At 36.5% G+C, this 15,700-nt stretch overlaps 2 non-coding genes across 2 annotated transcripts; one reads left to right on the forward strand and one right to left on the reverse strand.

Moving 5' to 3' along the window:
• Window positions 1–4,696: 4,696 nt before the first annotated feature.
• LOC112781413 (small nucleolar RNA R71) lies at window positions 4,697–4,804 on the forward strand. The gene has a single exon (XR_003192191.1). It is a non-coding gene; the product is annotated as a small nucleolar RNA R71 (small nucleolar RNA).
• A 10,196-nt stretch (window positions 4,805–15,000) lies between these two features.
• Window positions 15,001–15,108, reverse strand: LOC112780706 (small nucleolar RNA R71). Its single transcript, XR_003191524.1, has one exon. It is a non-coding gene; the product is annotated as a small nucleolar RNA R71 (small nucleolar RNA).
• Between the last annotated feature and the right edge of the window lie 592 nt (window positions 15,109–15,700).

A 15,700-nucleotide genomic window follows, 5' to 3' on the forward strand; every position in this document is an offset into this window, starting at 1 on the left:
AAAAAGAAGAGAATATACTATAAATTCCAAAATATCAATGAAACTTAGCTCCAATCAGATGAGCGGGACTTGTAGCTTTTTGCCTCTTGAATAGTTTTGGCATCTCGCTTTATCCATTGAGGTTTAGAATGATTGGCATCTATAGGAACTTAGAATTCAGATAGTGTTATTGATCCTCCTAGTTCAGTATGTTGATTCTTGAACACAGCTACTTTATGAGTCTTGGCCGTGGCCCTAAGCACTTTGTTTTCCAGTATTACCACCGGATACATAAATGCCACAGACATATAATTGGGTAAACCTTTTCAGATTGTGACTCAGCTTTGCTAAAGTCCCCAATTAGAGGTGTCCAGGGTTCTTAAGCACACTCTTCTTTTGCTTTGGACCTTGACTTTAACCGCTCAGTCTCAAGTTTTCACTTGACACCTTCACGCCACAAGCACATGGTTAGGGACAGCTTGGTTTATCCGCTTAGGCCAGGATTTTATTCCTTTAGGCCCTCCTATCCACTGATGCTCAAAGCCTTGGATCCTTTTTATTATCCTTGCCTTTTGGTTTTAAGGGTTACTGGCTTTTTGCTCTTGCCTCTTGGTTTTAAGAGCTTTTGGCTTTTTCTGCTTGCTTTTTCTTTTTCTTTTTTTTTTCTGCAAGCTTTTGTATTCACTGCTTTTTCTTGCTTCAAGAATCATTTTTATGATTTTTCATATTATCAAATAACATTTCTCCTTTTTCCTTATTTTTCAAGAGCCAACATATTTAACATTCATAAACATCAACTTCAAAAGACATATGCACTGTTCAAGCATACATTCAGAAAACAACAAGTATTGCCACCACATCAAAATAATTAACTAGTTTCAAGGATGAATTCAAAACCATGTACTTCTTGTTCTTTTGTAATTAAAACATTTTTCATTCAAGAGAGGTGACGGATTCATAGGACATTCATAACTTTAAGGCATAGACACTTAAATACTAGTGATCATGAAGACAAAAACATAAACAGACATAAAGCATAAAAATCAAAAAATAGGAAAATAAATAAACAAGGAGATTAAGGAATGAGTCCACCTTAGTGAGGGTGGCGTCTTCCTCTTCTTGAAGAACCGATGGTGCTTTTGATGTTCCACCCTTAATTGTCCCATGTTGGAATTTAATTCACCTAGGAAAGTGTTGATTTGTTCCCAATAGTTTTGTGGAGGAAAGTGCATCCCTTGAGGCATCTTAGGGATTTCATGGTGAGGAATTTCCTCATGCTCATGTTGAGGTCCATGCTCTCTTGTTTGCTCCATCTTTTTCTTAGTGATGGGCTTATCCTCTTCAATGAGGATGTCTCCCTCTATGTCAATTCCAGCCGAATTGCAGAGGTGGCAAATGAGGTGAGGAAAGGCTAACCTTGCCAAAGTGGAGGTCTTGTCAGCCACCTTGTAGAGTTCTTGAGGTATAATCTCATGAACTTCCACTTCCTCCCCAATCATGATACTATGGATCATGATGGACTGGTCTATAGTAACTTCAGACCGGTTTTTAGTAGGAATGATTGAGCGTTGAATGAACTCCAACCATCCTCTAGCTACTGGTTTGAGGTCAAGCCTTCTTAGTTGAACCGGCTTGCCCTTTGAGTCAATTTTCCATTGAGATCCTTCCACACATATGTCCATGAGGACTCGGTCCAACCTTTGATCAAAGTTGACTCTTCTAGTGTAGGGGCATGCGTTCTCTTCCATCATTGGTAAGTTGAACACCAACCTTACATTTTCCGGATTGAAATCTAAGTATTTCCCCCGAACCATGGTGAGCCAATTCTTTGGGTTCGGGTTCACACTTTGATCATGGTTTCTAGTGACCCATGCGTTTGCATAGAACTCTTGAACCATTAAGATCCCAACTTGTTGAATGGGGTTGGTGAGGACTTCCCAACCTCTTCTTTGGATCTCAAGTCGGATCTCCGGATACTCATTCTTTTTGAGTTTGAAAGGAACCTCAGGGATCACTTTCTTCTTGGCCACAACTTCATAGAAGTGGTCTTGATGAACCTTAGAGATGAATCTCTCCATCTCCCATGACTCAGAGGTGGAAGCAATTGCCTTCCCTTTCCTCTTTCTAGAGGTTTCTCTGGCCTTAGGTGCCATAAATGGTTATGGAAAAACAAAAAGCAATGCTTTTACTACACCAAACTTAAAATGGTTGCTCGTCCTCAAGCAAAAGAAAAGAGAAAGAAGTAGAAGAAGAAGAAAAATAGAGGAAATGGAGGGAGAAGGTGGATTCAGCCAAGGGGAAGAAGAGAGGGTTGTGCTGTATGAAAATAAAGAAGGAATGAGGGGTTTATATAGGAGAGAGGGAGGGGTTAGGGTTTGGCCATTTAGGGTTGGGTTTGGGAGGGAAATTATTTTGAATTTAAAGGTAGGTGGGGTTTTTGGGGAAGAGAGGATGGATGTGAGTGGTGAAGAGGTGATGGGAAAGAGTGATTGAGTTGATTGGTGAGGGGTATTTGGGGAAGAGAGTTATGTAAAGGTGTGAAGAGGAGAGAAGAAGTAGGTGGGGATCCAGTGGGGCCAAGGACTTTAATCATCCCTGCTCTAATTAGGCGTGTAAACACCCTCTGTAGGCAATCCTGGCGTTTAACGCCAGATTGCAGCATGTTTCTGGCGTTAAACGCCACTTCCATGCTTGTTTTGGGCGTTCAACGCCAGTCTCCAGCATGTTTCTGGCGTTGAACGCCAATTTTCCTCTGGGGTGCATTCCTGGCATTTAAATGCCAGAATGATGCTTGTTTCTGGCGTTTAACGCCAGTTTCATACTCTGTTCTGGCGTTAAACCCCAGCCAAATGCTCCTTACTGGCGTTTAAACGCCAGTAAGCCCTTCCTCCAGGGTGTTCTGTTTTCAATGTTGTTTTTCATTCTGTATTTGATTTTTCAGTAGTTTTTGTGACTCCACATGATCATCAACCTAATAAAACATGAAATAACAAAAAGAAAATAAAATAAAAATGATTAAATAAAAATTGGGTTGCCTCCCAACAAGCGCTTCTTTAATGTCAATAGCTTGACAGTGAGCTCTCATGGAGCCTCACAGATAATCAGAGCAAGGTTGGGACCTCCCAACACCAAACTTAGAGTTTGACTGTGGGGGCTTTGGTTGACTCTGCAGTGAGAGAAGCTTTTCATGCTTCCTCTCCATGGTTACAGAAGGAGATCCTTGACTTTTAAATACAAGGTAGTCCTCATTCAGTTGAAGGACCAACTCTCCTCTGTCCACATCAATCACAGCTCTTGCTGTGGCTAGGAAGGGTCTTCCAAGGATAATGGATTCATCCTCATCCTTTCCAGTGTCTAGGATTATGAAATCAGCAGGGATGTAAAGGCCTTCAACCTTTACTAGTACGTCCTCTACTTGTCCATAAGCCTGTTTTCTTGAGTTGTCTGCCATCTCTAACGAGATTCTAGCAGCTTGTACCTCAAAGATTCCCAGTTTCTCCATTAGAGAGAGTGGCATGAGGTTTATCCCTGACCCAAGGTCACATAGAGCCTTCTCAAAGTTCATGGTGCCTATGGTACAAGGTATTAAGAACTTTCTAGGATCCTGTTTCTTCTGAGGCAATGTCAGTTGATCCAGATCACTTAGTTCATTGGTGAGCAAGGGAGGTTCATCTTCCCAAGTCTCATTACCAAATAATTTGGCATTCAGCTTCATGATAGCACCAAGGTACTTGGCAACTTGCTCTTCAGTAACATATTCATTCTCTTCAGAAGAAGAATACTCATCAGAGCTCATGAATGGCATAAGGAAGTTCAATCGAATCTCTATGGTCTCTAGATGAGTCTCAGATTCCTTTGGTTCCTCAGAGGGAAACTCCTTATTGATCACTGGACGTCCCAGGAGGTCTTCCTCACTCGGATTCACGTCCTTCTCCTCTTTTGTGGTTTCAGCCATGATGGTCATTTCAATGCCCTTGCACTCTCCTTTTGGATTTTCTTCTGTATTGCTTGGGAGAGTACTAGGAGGGATTTCAGTGACCCTTTTACTCAGCTGGCCCACTTGTGCTTCCAAATTTCTAATGGAAGACCTTGTTTCATTCATGAAACTTAGAGTGGCCTTAAATAGATCAGAGACTATATTTGCCAAGCTAGATGGATTCTGCTCAGAACTCTCTTTCTTTTACTGAGTGGATGATGGAAAAGGCTTGCTATTGCTAAACCTGTTTCTTCCACCATTATTAAAGCCTTGTTGAGGCTTTTGTTGATCCTTCCATGAGAGATTTGGGTGATTTCTCCATGAGGGATTATAGGTGTTCCCATATGGTTCACCCATGTAATTCACCTCTGCTATTGCAGGGTTCTCAGGATCATAAGCTTCTTCTTCAAAAGATGCCTCTTGAGTACTGTTGGATGCAGCTTGCATTCCATTCAGACTCTGAGAAATCATATTGACTTGCTGAGTCAATATTTTGTTCTAAGCCAATATGGCATTCAGAGTATCAATTTCAAGAACTCCCTTCTTCTGAGGCGTCCCATTACTTACAGGATTCCTCTCAAAAGTGTACATGAACTGGTTATTAGCAACCATGTCAATGAGTTTTTGAGCTTCTGCAGGCATTTTCTTTAGGTGAATGGATCCACCTGCAGAAGTATCCAACGACATTTTAGCTAATTCAGACAGACCATCATAGAATATATCCAGGATGGTCCATTCTGAAAGCATGTTAGAAGGACACTTTTTGGTCAGTTGCTTATATCTCTCCCAAGCGTCATAGATGGATTCACCTTCTTTCTGTCTGAAGGTTTGAACATCCACTCTAAGCTTACTCAGCTTTTGAGGAGGAAAGAACTTGGCTAAGAAAACCGTGACCAGCTTATCCCAAGAGTTCAAGCTATCTTTGGGTTGAAAGTCCATAGCTCTGTCTCTTACAGCAAACGGGAAAAGCATAAGCCTGTAGACCTCGGGGTCAACCCCATTGGTCTTAACAGTATCATAGATTTGCAAGAACTTAGTTAAGAACTAAAAAGGATCTTCAGATGGAAGTCCATGAAACTTGCAGTTCTGTTGCATCAGAGAAACTAATTGAGGTTTCAGCTCAAAATTGTTTCCTCCAATGGCAGGAATGGAGATGCTTCTTCAATGTAAATTGGAATTAGGTGCAGTAAAGTCACCAAGCATCTTCCTTGCATTATTATTATTTTCGGCTGCCATCTCCTCTTCTTGTTCAAAAATTCCTGTAAGGTTGTCTCTGGATTGTTGTATTTTAACTTCTCTTAGTTTCCTTTTCAGAGTCCTTTCAGGTTCAGGATCTGCTTCAACAAGAATGTTCTTGTCCTTGCTCCTGCTCATATGACAAGAAGGGAATAACAAAGAAAATATGAAATCCTCTATGTCACAGTATAGAGATTCCTTTGTGTGAGTAGAAGAAGAAAAGAATGTAATGTAAAGAAGAGAAGAGGGAAAACTCGAACACAGAGAGGGAGGTGGTGTTCGAATTTTTGGATGGGCGAGAAGTGTTAGTAGATGAATAAATAAATAGAAGGATATGAGAGAGAGAATTTCGAAATTTAATTAAAATAAAAATTAAATTTGAAAGTTAGATTTCGAAAATAAATTTTAAAAAGGAGTTGATGATTTTCGAAAATTAAAGGAAGAATAAAATTCAAATTAAAATTTAAAACAATTAATTAATTAAAAAGAAATTTTGAAAAAGGTGAGAGGGAATTTTCGAAAATAAGAGAGAAGGTTAGTTAGGTAGTTTTGAAAAAGATATGATTGAAACAAAAATATAAGATTGATTGAAAAAGTTTTGAAATTTGTTTTTGAAAAAGATATGATTGAAATTTAAAAAGATATGATTGAAACAAAAAGATAAGATTTGAAAATCAATTTTAAAAAGATAAGAAGTTGGAAAAGATTTTGAAATTGAATTTGAAAAAGATATGATTGAAATTTTAATTTGAAAAAGATTTGAAAAGAAAATTAAAAAGATTTGATTTTGAAAACTAAAGTTTATTACTTGACTAACAAGAAACTAAAAAGATATGATTCTAGAGTTTAAAGATTGAACATTTCTTACTAGGCAAGTAACAACTTAATATTTTTGAATCAATCACATTAAATGTTAGTAACTAATTCGAAAATCATGAACTAAAATTAAGAAAAAGATTTTTGAAAATTAATTTGAAAAATTTTCAAAAATATTAGAAAGAAATTTTGAAAAAGATTTTGAAAAGATAAGATTTTTAAATTGAAAATTTGATTTGATTCATAAGAAACAATTAAATTTAAAAACTTTTTGACTAAATCAAATCATATTTTCAAAAATTTTGAGTAAAATAAGGAAAAGATATTTTTTATTTTTGAATTTTTAATGAAGAAAGAGAAAAACATGAAAAAGACTCATAACATAAAAATTATGAATCAAAACACACAATGCATGCTAGAACACTATGAATATCAAGATAAACACTAAGAAGACTTTGAAGATCAAGATGAACATCAAGAATTATTTTTGAAAATTTTTAATGAAAGAAGAATATGCAAGACACCAAACTTAGAAATTTTCAAACTTCAGAAACTAACAAATTAAAAATGCATATGAAAAACAAGAAAAGACACAAAACAAGAAAATATGAAGATCAAACAAGAAGACTTACCAAGAACAACTTGAAGATCATGAAGAACACTATGAATGCATGAATTTTCGAAAAATGCATAAATTTTTTAGAAAAAATGCAATTGACACCAAACTTAAAAATTGACTCTATACTCAAACAAGAAACAAAAAATATTTTTGATTTTATGATTTTATTAATTTTTTTGGATTTTTGTATATTTTTATTTTTTTGAAAACATATAGGGAAAAGGAAGCAATGAATTCAAAGTCCTCAATCAAGATTCCAGGAATCATACCATGTTAGTCTAAAGCTTGATGGCCAGCCAAACTTCAACATACCATTTTGAAACTTTAGAATTCATTCTTAAAAATTTTAAAATAATTTTCAAAAACAAAGGGAAAAAATTTTTTTTGAAAGATTTTTGAAGAATTTTTTTGTATTTTTCGAGAATTATGAAATAAAAACAAAAAGGTTAAAATTAAAATAAAGTTACCCAAACTCGAACAATCCCCGGCAACGGTGCCAAAAACTTGGTGTGCAAAATCGTGATCATTTCATTCCTTGGTAACGGCGCTAAAAACTCAATACGCACGTTCATGATCTTATATCTGTTTCACAACTTCGTACAACTAACCAGCAAGTGCACTGGGTCGTCCAAGTAATAAACCTTACGTGAGTAAGGGTCGATCCCACGGAGATTGTCGGCTTGAAGCAAGCTATAGTCACCTTGTAAATCTCAGTCAGGCGGATTCAAATGTATTAAGAAATTATAGTGGATGAAAATAAATAAAATATAAAATAGGATAGTGGTACTTATGTAATTCATTGGTGAGAAATTCAGAAAAGCGTATAGAGATGCTTTCGTTCCTCTGATCTCTGCTTTCCTGCTGTCTTCATCCAATCAATCCTACTCCTTTCCATGGCAAGCTTTATGTAGGGCATCACCGTTGTCAATGGCTACATCCCATCCTCCTGTGAAAATAGTCCAATGCGCTGTCACTGCATGACTAATCATCTGTCGGTTCTCGATCATACTAGAATAGGATTTACTATCCTTTTGCGTCCGTCACTGCGCCCAGCACTCGCGACTTTGAAGCTCGTCACAGCCATCCCTTCCCAGATCCTACTTGGAATACCACAGACAAGGTTTAGACTTTCCGGATCTCAGGAATGGCCATCCATGGGTTCTAACTTGTACCACGAAGACACTAATAACTCGGACTCGGTCCCCTGTATTAGATATCCAAGAGATATCCATTCAATCTAAGGTAGAACGGAAGTGATTGTCAGGCACGCGTTCATAAGTTGTGAATGATGATGACTGTCACGATCATCACATCCATCATACTGAAGTACGAATGAATATCTTAGAAGCAGAATAAGTTGAATTGAATAGAAAAACAGTAGTACCTTTGCATTAATCTTTGAGGAACAGCAGAGCTCCACACCTTAATATATGGTGTGTAGAAACTCTACCGTTGAAAAATACATAAGTGAAAGGTTCAGGCATGGCCGAATGGCCAGCCCCTATGATCTAAGAACTAAACGTCCCAAGATGATCCGAAGATGTAAACACAATAGTAAAAAGTCCTATTTATACTAAACTAGTTACTAGTGTTTACAGAAATAAGTAAATGATGCAGAAATCCACTTTTGGAGCCCACTTGGTGTGTGCTTGGGCTAAGCTTGAAGTTTACATGTGAAGAGGTCATTCTTGGAGTTGAACGCCAGTTTGTAACGTGTTTCTGGCGTTGAACTCCACTTTGCAACCTGTTTCTGGCGTTTGACTCTAGAATGCAGCATGAAACTGGCGTTGAACGCCAGTTTACGTCGTTAATGCTTATTCAAAGTATGTACTATTATATATTGCTGGAAAGCCCTGGATGTCTAATTTTCAACGCAATTAGAAGCGCGCCATTTGGAGTTCTGTAGCTCCAGAAAATCCACTTTGAGTACAGGGAGGTCAGAATCCAACAGCATCTGCAGTCCTTCTTCAACCTCTGAATCTGATTTTTGCTCAGGTCCCTCAATTTCAGCCAGAAAATACCTGAAATCACAGAAAAACACACAAACTCATAGTAAAGTCCAGAAATATAATTTTTAATTAAAAACTAATAAAAATATAATGAAAATTAATTAAATTATACTAAAAATATACTAAAAACAATGCCAAAAAGCGTATAAATTATCCGCTCATCAACTTGTCATCAGAGGCCATCATTTTATTTAGCTCACTTACCCAAATAGCCTACCTTTCATCAACCATTGTTAGCCAATTTTGAGCCTAATTAATCCATTTTGTTCTTAATGTTAGCACATCATTACCCCTAAGTGAAAAACAATAAATGTCCTTAATTTGGATCTTTAATTGGCTTAGGCTTGTGAGGGTGTATATCATTTGGGTATGGGAAACTTGGGACATTGGTTGAGAGAAAAGTGTGTTTTTGTATTTTTGTTGAAGATTTTTGGGAATCGGGTACGTACTCATGTATTGATTAAATGTAAAAAAAAAAAACCATATGCATTGATGTCCTTATATATATTTTAGATTGAAAAGAAAAAAAATGTGAAAAAAAATATATATAGAAAAAGAAAAAGAACACACATATATATATATATATATATATATATATATATATATATATATAAGAAAAAATATATAAAAAAAAGAGAGAAAAAGAAATAAAATGGGGACAAAAATACCCCAAAGTAAAGTTCAATAAAAATCAATGCATATCGAATGTGAATTAAAAAGAATGCATGAGTATGTGAAAAAGTGGGAATCATGGGTAGCTAGGTTCTGTATTAAAATTGTATAGGTTGTTATATGTGTTTGGTGAGAGCTTAGACTAATCAAAGATACAAATTTCAAGCTCACTTGACCATATGCATCCTTACCTTTACCTTAGCCCCATTACAACCTATGAATAAGTCCTCATGATGAATGTATGCATGCATTGAATAATTGTTGATTGTTAGATGAAAAACAAATCATGGAAAGCATAAGTAGAAGAGAATTGAGTGAATCGACCCTATACACTTGAGCGACTAGATCGGATACACTTCCGGTGAGGGTTCGATGCTCAATTCCTTGTTCCCGACTTTCATGAGCTTTTCTTCTTGCAAGTCTACTTGTACTTCATTTTGATATTTGAATTGGTAGAGTTTGTGAGTCGTCATATGACTTTTGCCCTACTTGCTTATATATGTTATTGGGGATTAATTTACTTTTAACCAAGTAGATAGAGTCATATTGCATTTAGTTGCATGCATGTAGGTAGGTTTATATAGTTTATTTGCATTGAATAAATGTTCATACCCCATTTTCTTGTCCTTCTTTATTTTTAGAATGAGGACATGCTTGGTTTAAGTGTGAGGAGATTTGATAAACTCCAATTTTGTGGTTTATCTTGTGCTTAATTTGGGAGATTTTATCAACTTTTCCCACATTTATTCAATGAAATAGCATGGTTTTGCAATTCTCCCTTGATTTGTGCTTAAATGTGAAAACATGCTTTTTAGGCCCTAAAATTGGTGATTTTAATTTACCTTAATTCCATTCGATGCCTTGATATGTTTGTTGAGTGATTTCAGGTCCATAAGGCAAGTATTGGATGGAAGAAGTGAGGAGAAAAGCATGCAAAGTGGGAGAACTCATGAAGAAATGAAGGAACCGTAAAGCTGTCAAGCCTGACCTCTTCGCACTCAATCGACCATAACTTGAGCTACAGAGGTCCAAATGAGGCGGTTCTAGTTGTGTTGGAAAGCTAACATCCGGAGCTTCGAAATGATATAAAATTTGGCATATGTTTCTTCACGTATAGGGGCGCGCACGCGCCATGTACGCGTGCGTGCCGATGCTGCTCGTGGCCCACTAAAGATGAAATCGCTGGGGGCGATTTCTAAAACACTTTAGGCCCAACCCAACTCATTTCTGATGCTATTTCATGTAGAATTCAAGCTTGGGCAAGGGGGAGCAATTGTTTGTAGTTTTGGCATCATGTAGGTTAGTTTCTAGAGAGAGAAGCTCACTCTTCTCTCTAGAATTATGTTAGGTTAATTTCTCCTAGATCTAGGTTCAATCTCATCTTTTCATCTTGTTTCCTTTATGATTTCTTGATTTTACACTTCCATTCTCTTAGTTTATGATGTTAATTTTTCTTTTATGCTCTCTGATAAGCGGATAATTTATACGCTTTTTGACATTGTTTTTAGTATGTTTTTAGTAGGATCTAGTTACTTTTAGGGATGTTTTCATTAGTTTTTATGTTAAATTCACATTTCTGGACTTTACTATGAGTTTGTGTGTTTTTCTATGATTTCAGGTATTTTCTGGCTGAAATTAAGGGACTTGAGCAGAAATCAGATTCAGAGGTTGAAAAAGGACTGCTGATGCTGTTGGATTCTGACCTCCCTGCACTCAAAGTGGATTTTCTGGAGCTACAGAACTCGACATGGCGCGTTTCCAATTGCATTGGAAAGTAGACATTCAGGGCTTTCCAGCAATATATAATAGTCCATACTTTGGCCAAGAATTGACGACGTAAACTGGCGTTCAACGCCAGCCTTCTGCTCAAATCTGGCGTCCAGCGCCAGAAAAGGATCCAAAACCAGAGTTGAACGCCCAAACTGGCACAGAAACTGGCGTTCAACTCCACAAATGGCCTCTGCACGTGCAACACTTAAGCTCAGCCCAAACACACACCAAGTAGGCCCCGAAAGTGGATTTATGCATCAATTACTTACTCATGTAAACCCTAGTAGCTAGTTTATTATAAATAGGACCTTTTACTATTGTATTAGGCATCTTTGGTCTCAGTTTTATTCCATTGTTCATCTTAGGAGACTATTGATCTCGTTTAGGGGGCTGGCCATCTCGGCCATGCCTGGACCTTCACTTATGTATTTTCATACGGTAGAGTTTCTACACTCCATAGATTAAGGTGTGGAGCTCTGCTGTTCCTCAAAGATTAATGCAAAGTACTACTGTTTTCTATTCAAATCTTCTTATTTCTCTTCTAAGATATCCATTCGCACCCAAGAACATGATGAAGGTGATGATTATGTGTGACGCTCATCATCCTTCTCCCTTATGAACGCGTGCCTGACAAACACTTCTGTTCTACATGAATTAAGCTAGAATGAGTATCTCTTAGATCTCCTAACCAGAATCTTCGTGGCGTAAGCTAGAATGATGGCGGCATTCAAGAGAATCCGGAAGGTCTAAACCTTGTCTGTGGTATTCCGAGTAGGATTCAATGATTGAATGACTGTGACGAGCTCCTAACTCGCGATTGCAGGGCGTTAGTGACAGACGCAAAAGGATAGTAAATCCTATTCCAGCATGATCGAGAACCGACAGATGAATAGCCGTGCCGTGACAGGGTGCGTGAGCATATTATTCACTGAGAGGATAAGATGAAGCCATTGACAAGGGTGATGCCTCCAGACGATTAGCCGTGCCGTGACAGGGCATTGGATCATTTTCCCGTGAGATGACCGAAAGTAACCATTGACAGTGGTGATGTATCACATAAAGCCAGCCATGGAAAGGAGTAAGACTGATTGGATGAAGATAGCAGGAAAGCAGAGGTTCAGAGGAACGAAAAGCATCTCCATTCGCTTATCTGAAATTCCTACCAATGATTTACATAAGTATCTCTATCCCTATTTTATTATATTAAATTCGAAAACACTATTATCACTTTATATCTGCCTGACTGAGATTTACAAGGTGACCATAGCTTGCTTCATACCAACAATCTCCGTGGATTCGACCCTTACTCACGTAAGGTATTACTTGGACGACCCAGTGCACTTGCTGGTTAGTTGTATCGAAGTTGTGACAATTATGTATTGAGATCAGCGCACCAAGTTGCTCACGTTGCCAGGGATTGTTTGAGCCTGGACATCACAATTTTGTGCACCAAGTTTTTGGCGCCGTTGCCGGGGATTGTTCGTGTTTGGACAACTGACGGTTCATATTGTTGCTCAGATTAGGTAATTTTCTTTTTGTTTTCTTTTCAAAAATCTTTCAAAAATATTTTCAAAAAAAAAAATTTTTCTCTTTTGTTTTCGAAAAAAAAAAAATAAATAAAAATGTTTTCAAAAATTTATTCAAAATTTTTAAGAATGAATTCTAGTGTTTCATGAAGCATGTGAAGCCTGGCTGGCTGTAAAGCCATGTCTAAATTCATTTGGACTGAGGCTTGCAATTTGTTATCAAGAGCAATTTAGTTGTTGCTCATCCACCTGCTGCTGATCCATGATCACCTGCTGAAGCTTGGCTGGCCATTGGCCATGTCTAGTGTTTTGGACTGGAGCTTTCTTTGAAAGCTTGGCTGGCTAGTGAGCCATGTCTAATTCCTGGACTGAAGCTTTAGACTAACATGGCAAGATTCCTGGAATTCATATTAAAAATTTTGGAATCCTTATTTTTTCAAAACTATTTTCGAAATATATAAAATAAAAATCCAAAAAAATTTAGAAAATCATAAAAATCAAAAATATTTTCTGTTTCTTGTTTGAGTCTTGAGTCACATTATAAGTTTGGTGTCACTTGCATATGCATCTTGCATTTTTCGAAAATATCATGCATTCATAGTGTTCTTCATGATCTTCAAGTTGTTCTTGGTAAGTCTTCTTGTTTGATCTTGATGATTTTTTGGTTTGTGTTGTATGTTGTTTTTTCATATGCATTCTTGAATTCTTAGTGCGTAAGCATTAAAGAATTCTAAGCTTGGTGTCTTGCATGTTTTCTTTGCATTAAAAATTTTTCAAAAATGTGTTCTTGATGTTCATCATGATCTTCATAATGTTCTTGGTGTTCATCTTGACATTCATAGCATTATTGCATGCATTCATTGTTTTGATCTAAAAATTTCATGCATTGCATAATTTTCATGTTTTTCATAAAAATTTCAAAAATAAAAAAAAAATATCTTTCCTCTTTTCTCTCATCAAATTCGAAAATTTGGATTGACTTTTTCAAAAATTTTTGAAAATCAAATTGTTTCTCATGAGTCAAATCAAATTTTCAATTTGAAAATCTTATCTTTTTCAAAATCTTTTTCAAAAATCAAATCTTTTTCAAAATTATTAGTTATTTTCGAAAATTCCTAAAATATTTTTCAAAAATCTTTTTCTTATTTTATATCATAATTTTCGAAAATAACATAAATAATTAATGTTTTGATTCAAAAATTTGAAGTTTGTTACTTGCTTGTTAAGAAAGATTCAAACTTTAAGTTCTAGAATCATATCTTGTGATTTCTTATGAATCAAGTCATTAATTGTGATTTTAAAAATCAAATCTTTTTCAAAAACTAATTCCTATCATATCTTTTCAAAAATATCTTCTTATCTTATCTTTTTCAAAACTATCTTTTAAAAATATATTTTCTAACTTCCTAACTTCTTATCTTTTCAACATTGGTTTTCAAAATTTGTTTCAACTAACTAACTAAGTTTTTGTTTGTTTCTTAACTTTTTCAAAACCACCTAACTAACTCTCTCTCTCTCATTTTCGAAAATATCTCTCCTCTTTTTCAAAATTTCTTTTTAATTTATTAATTATTTTTTTTTAAATCTTAATTTTCGAAAAATACTAACAAATTTTCAAAAACCAATTTTCAAAAATCACTAACTCCTTTTCAAAAATAATTTTCGAAAATTTCCTCCCTCTCTCCCATCCTATTCTATTTATTCATTCATTAACTAACATCTCTTCCTCACATCATCACCAAATTCGAACCCCCTCTTCTATCTGTGTTCGAATTTCTTCTTCTTTTCTTCTACTAACAATAAGGATCCTCTTTACTGTGACATAGAGGATTCCTCTTCTTTTCTTTTTCTCTCCTCTTTCTTATGAGCAGGGACAGAGAAAAAGGCATTCTTGTTGAAGCTGATCCAGAACCTGAAAGGACTCTGAAGAGAAAATTAAGAGAAGCTAAATAACAACAATCCAGAGACAACTTGATTGAAAATTTCGAACAAGTAAAGGAGATGGCAGCCGAACCCAACAACAATGCAAGGAGAATGCTTGGTGACTTTACTGCACCTAATTCCAATTTACATGGAAGAAGCATCTCCATTCCTGCCATTGGAGCAAACAACTTTGAGCTGAAACCTCATTTAGTTTCTCTGATGCAGCAGAACTGCAAGTTTCATGGACTTCCATCTGAAGATCCTTTTCAGTTCTTAACTGAATTCTTGCAGATATGTGATACTGTTAAGACTAATGGAGTAGATCCTGAAGTCTACAGGCTCATGCTTTTCCCTTTTGCTGTAAGAGACAGAGCTAGATTATGGTTGGATTCTCAACCCAAACACAGCCTGAACTCTTGGGATAAGCTGGTCACGGCTTTCTTAGCCAAGTACTTTCCTCCTCAAAAGCTGAGCAAGCTTAGAGCTGATGTTCAAACCTTCAGACAGAAAGAAGGTGAATCCCTCTATGAAGCTTGGGAAAGATACAAACAGTTGACCAAAAAGTGTCCTTCTGACATGCTTTCAGAATGGACCATCCTGGATATATTCTATGATGGTTTATCTGAGTTATCAAAGATGTCATTGGATACCTCTGCAGGTGGATCCATTCACCTAAAGAAAACGCCTGCAGAAGCTCAAGAACTCATTGACATGGTTGCTAATAACCAGTTCATGTACACTTCTGAAAGAAATCCTGTGAGTAATGGGACGCCTATGAAGAAGGGAGTTCTTGAAATTGATACTCTGAATGCCATATTGGCTCAGAATAAAATATTGACTCAGCAAGTCAATATGATCTCTCAGAGTCTGCATGGAATGCAAGCTGCATCCAACAGTACTCAAGAGGCTTCTCCTGAAGAAGAAGCTTATGATCTTGAGAACCCTGCAATAGCAGAGGTAAATTACTTAGGTGAACCTTATGGAAACACCTATAACTCAACATGGAGAAATCATCCAAATTTCTCATGGAAGGATCAAAAGCCCCAACAAGGCTTTAATAATGGTGGAAGAAACAGGTTTAGCAATAGCAAGCCTTTTCCATCATCAACTCAGCAACAGACAGAGAACTCTGAACAAAATGCTTCTAATTTAGCAAATCTAGTCTCTGATCTAT

The sequence above is a fragment of the Arachis hypogaea genome, chromosome 19, assembly GCF_003086295.3.
Source record: "Arachis hypogaea cultivar Tifrunner chromosome 19, arahy.Tifrunner.gnm2.J5K5, whole genome shotgun sequence".
Taxonomy (NCBI): Eukaryota; Viridiplantae; Streptophyta; class Magnoliopsida; order Fabales; family Fabaceae; genus Arachis; species Arachis hypogaea.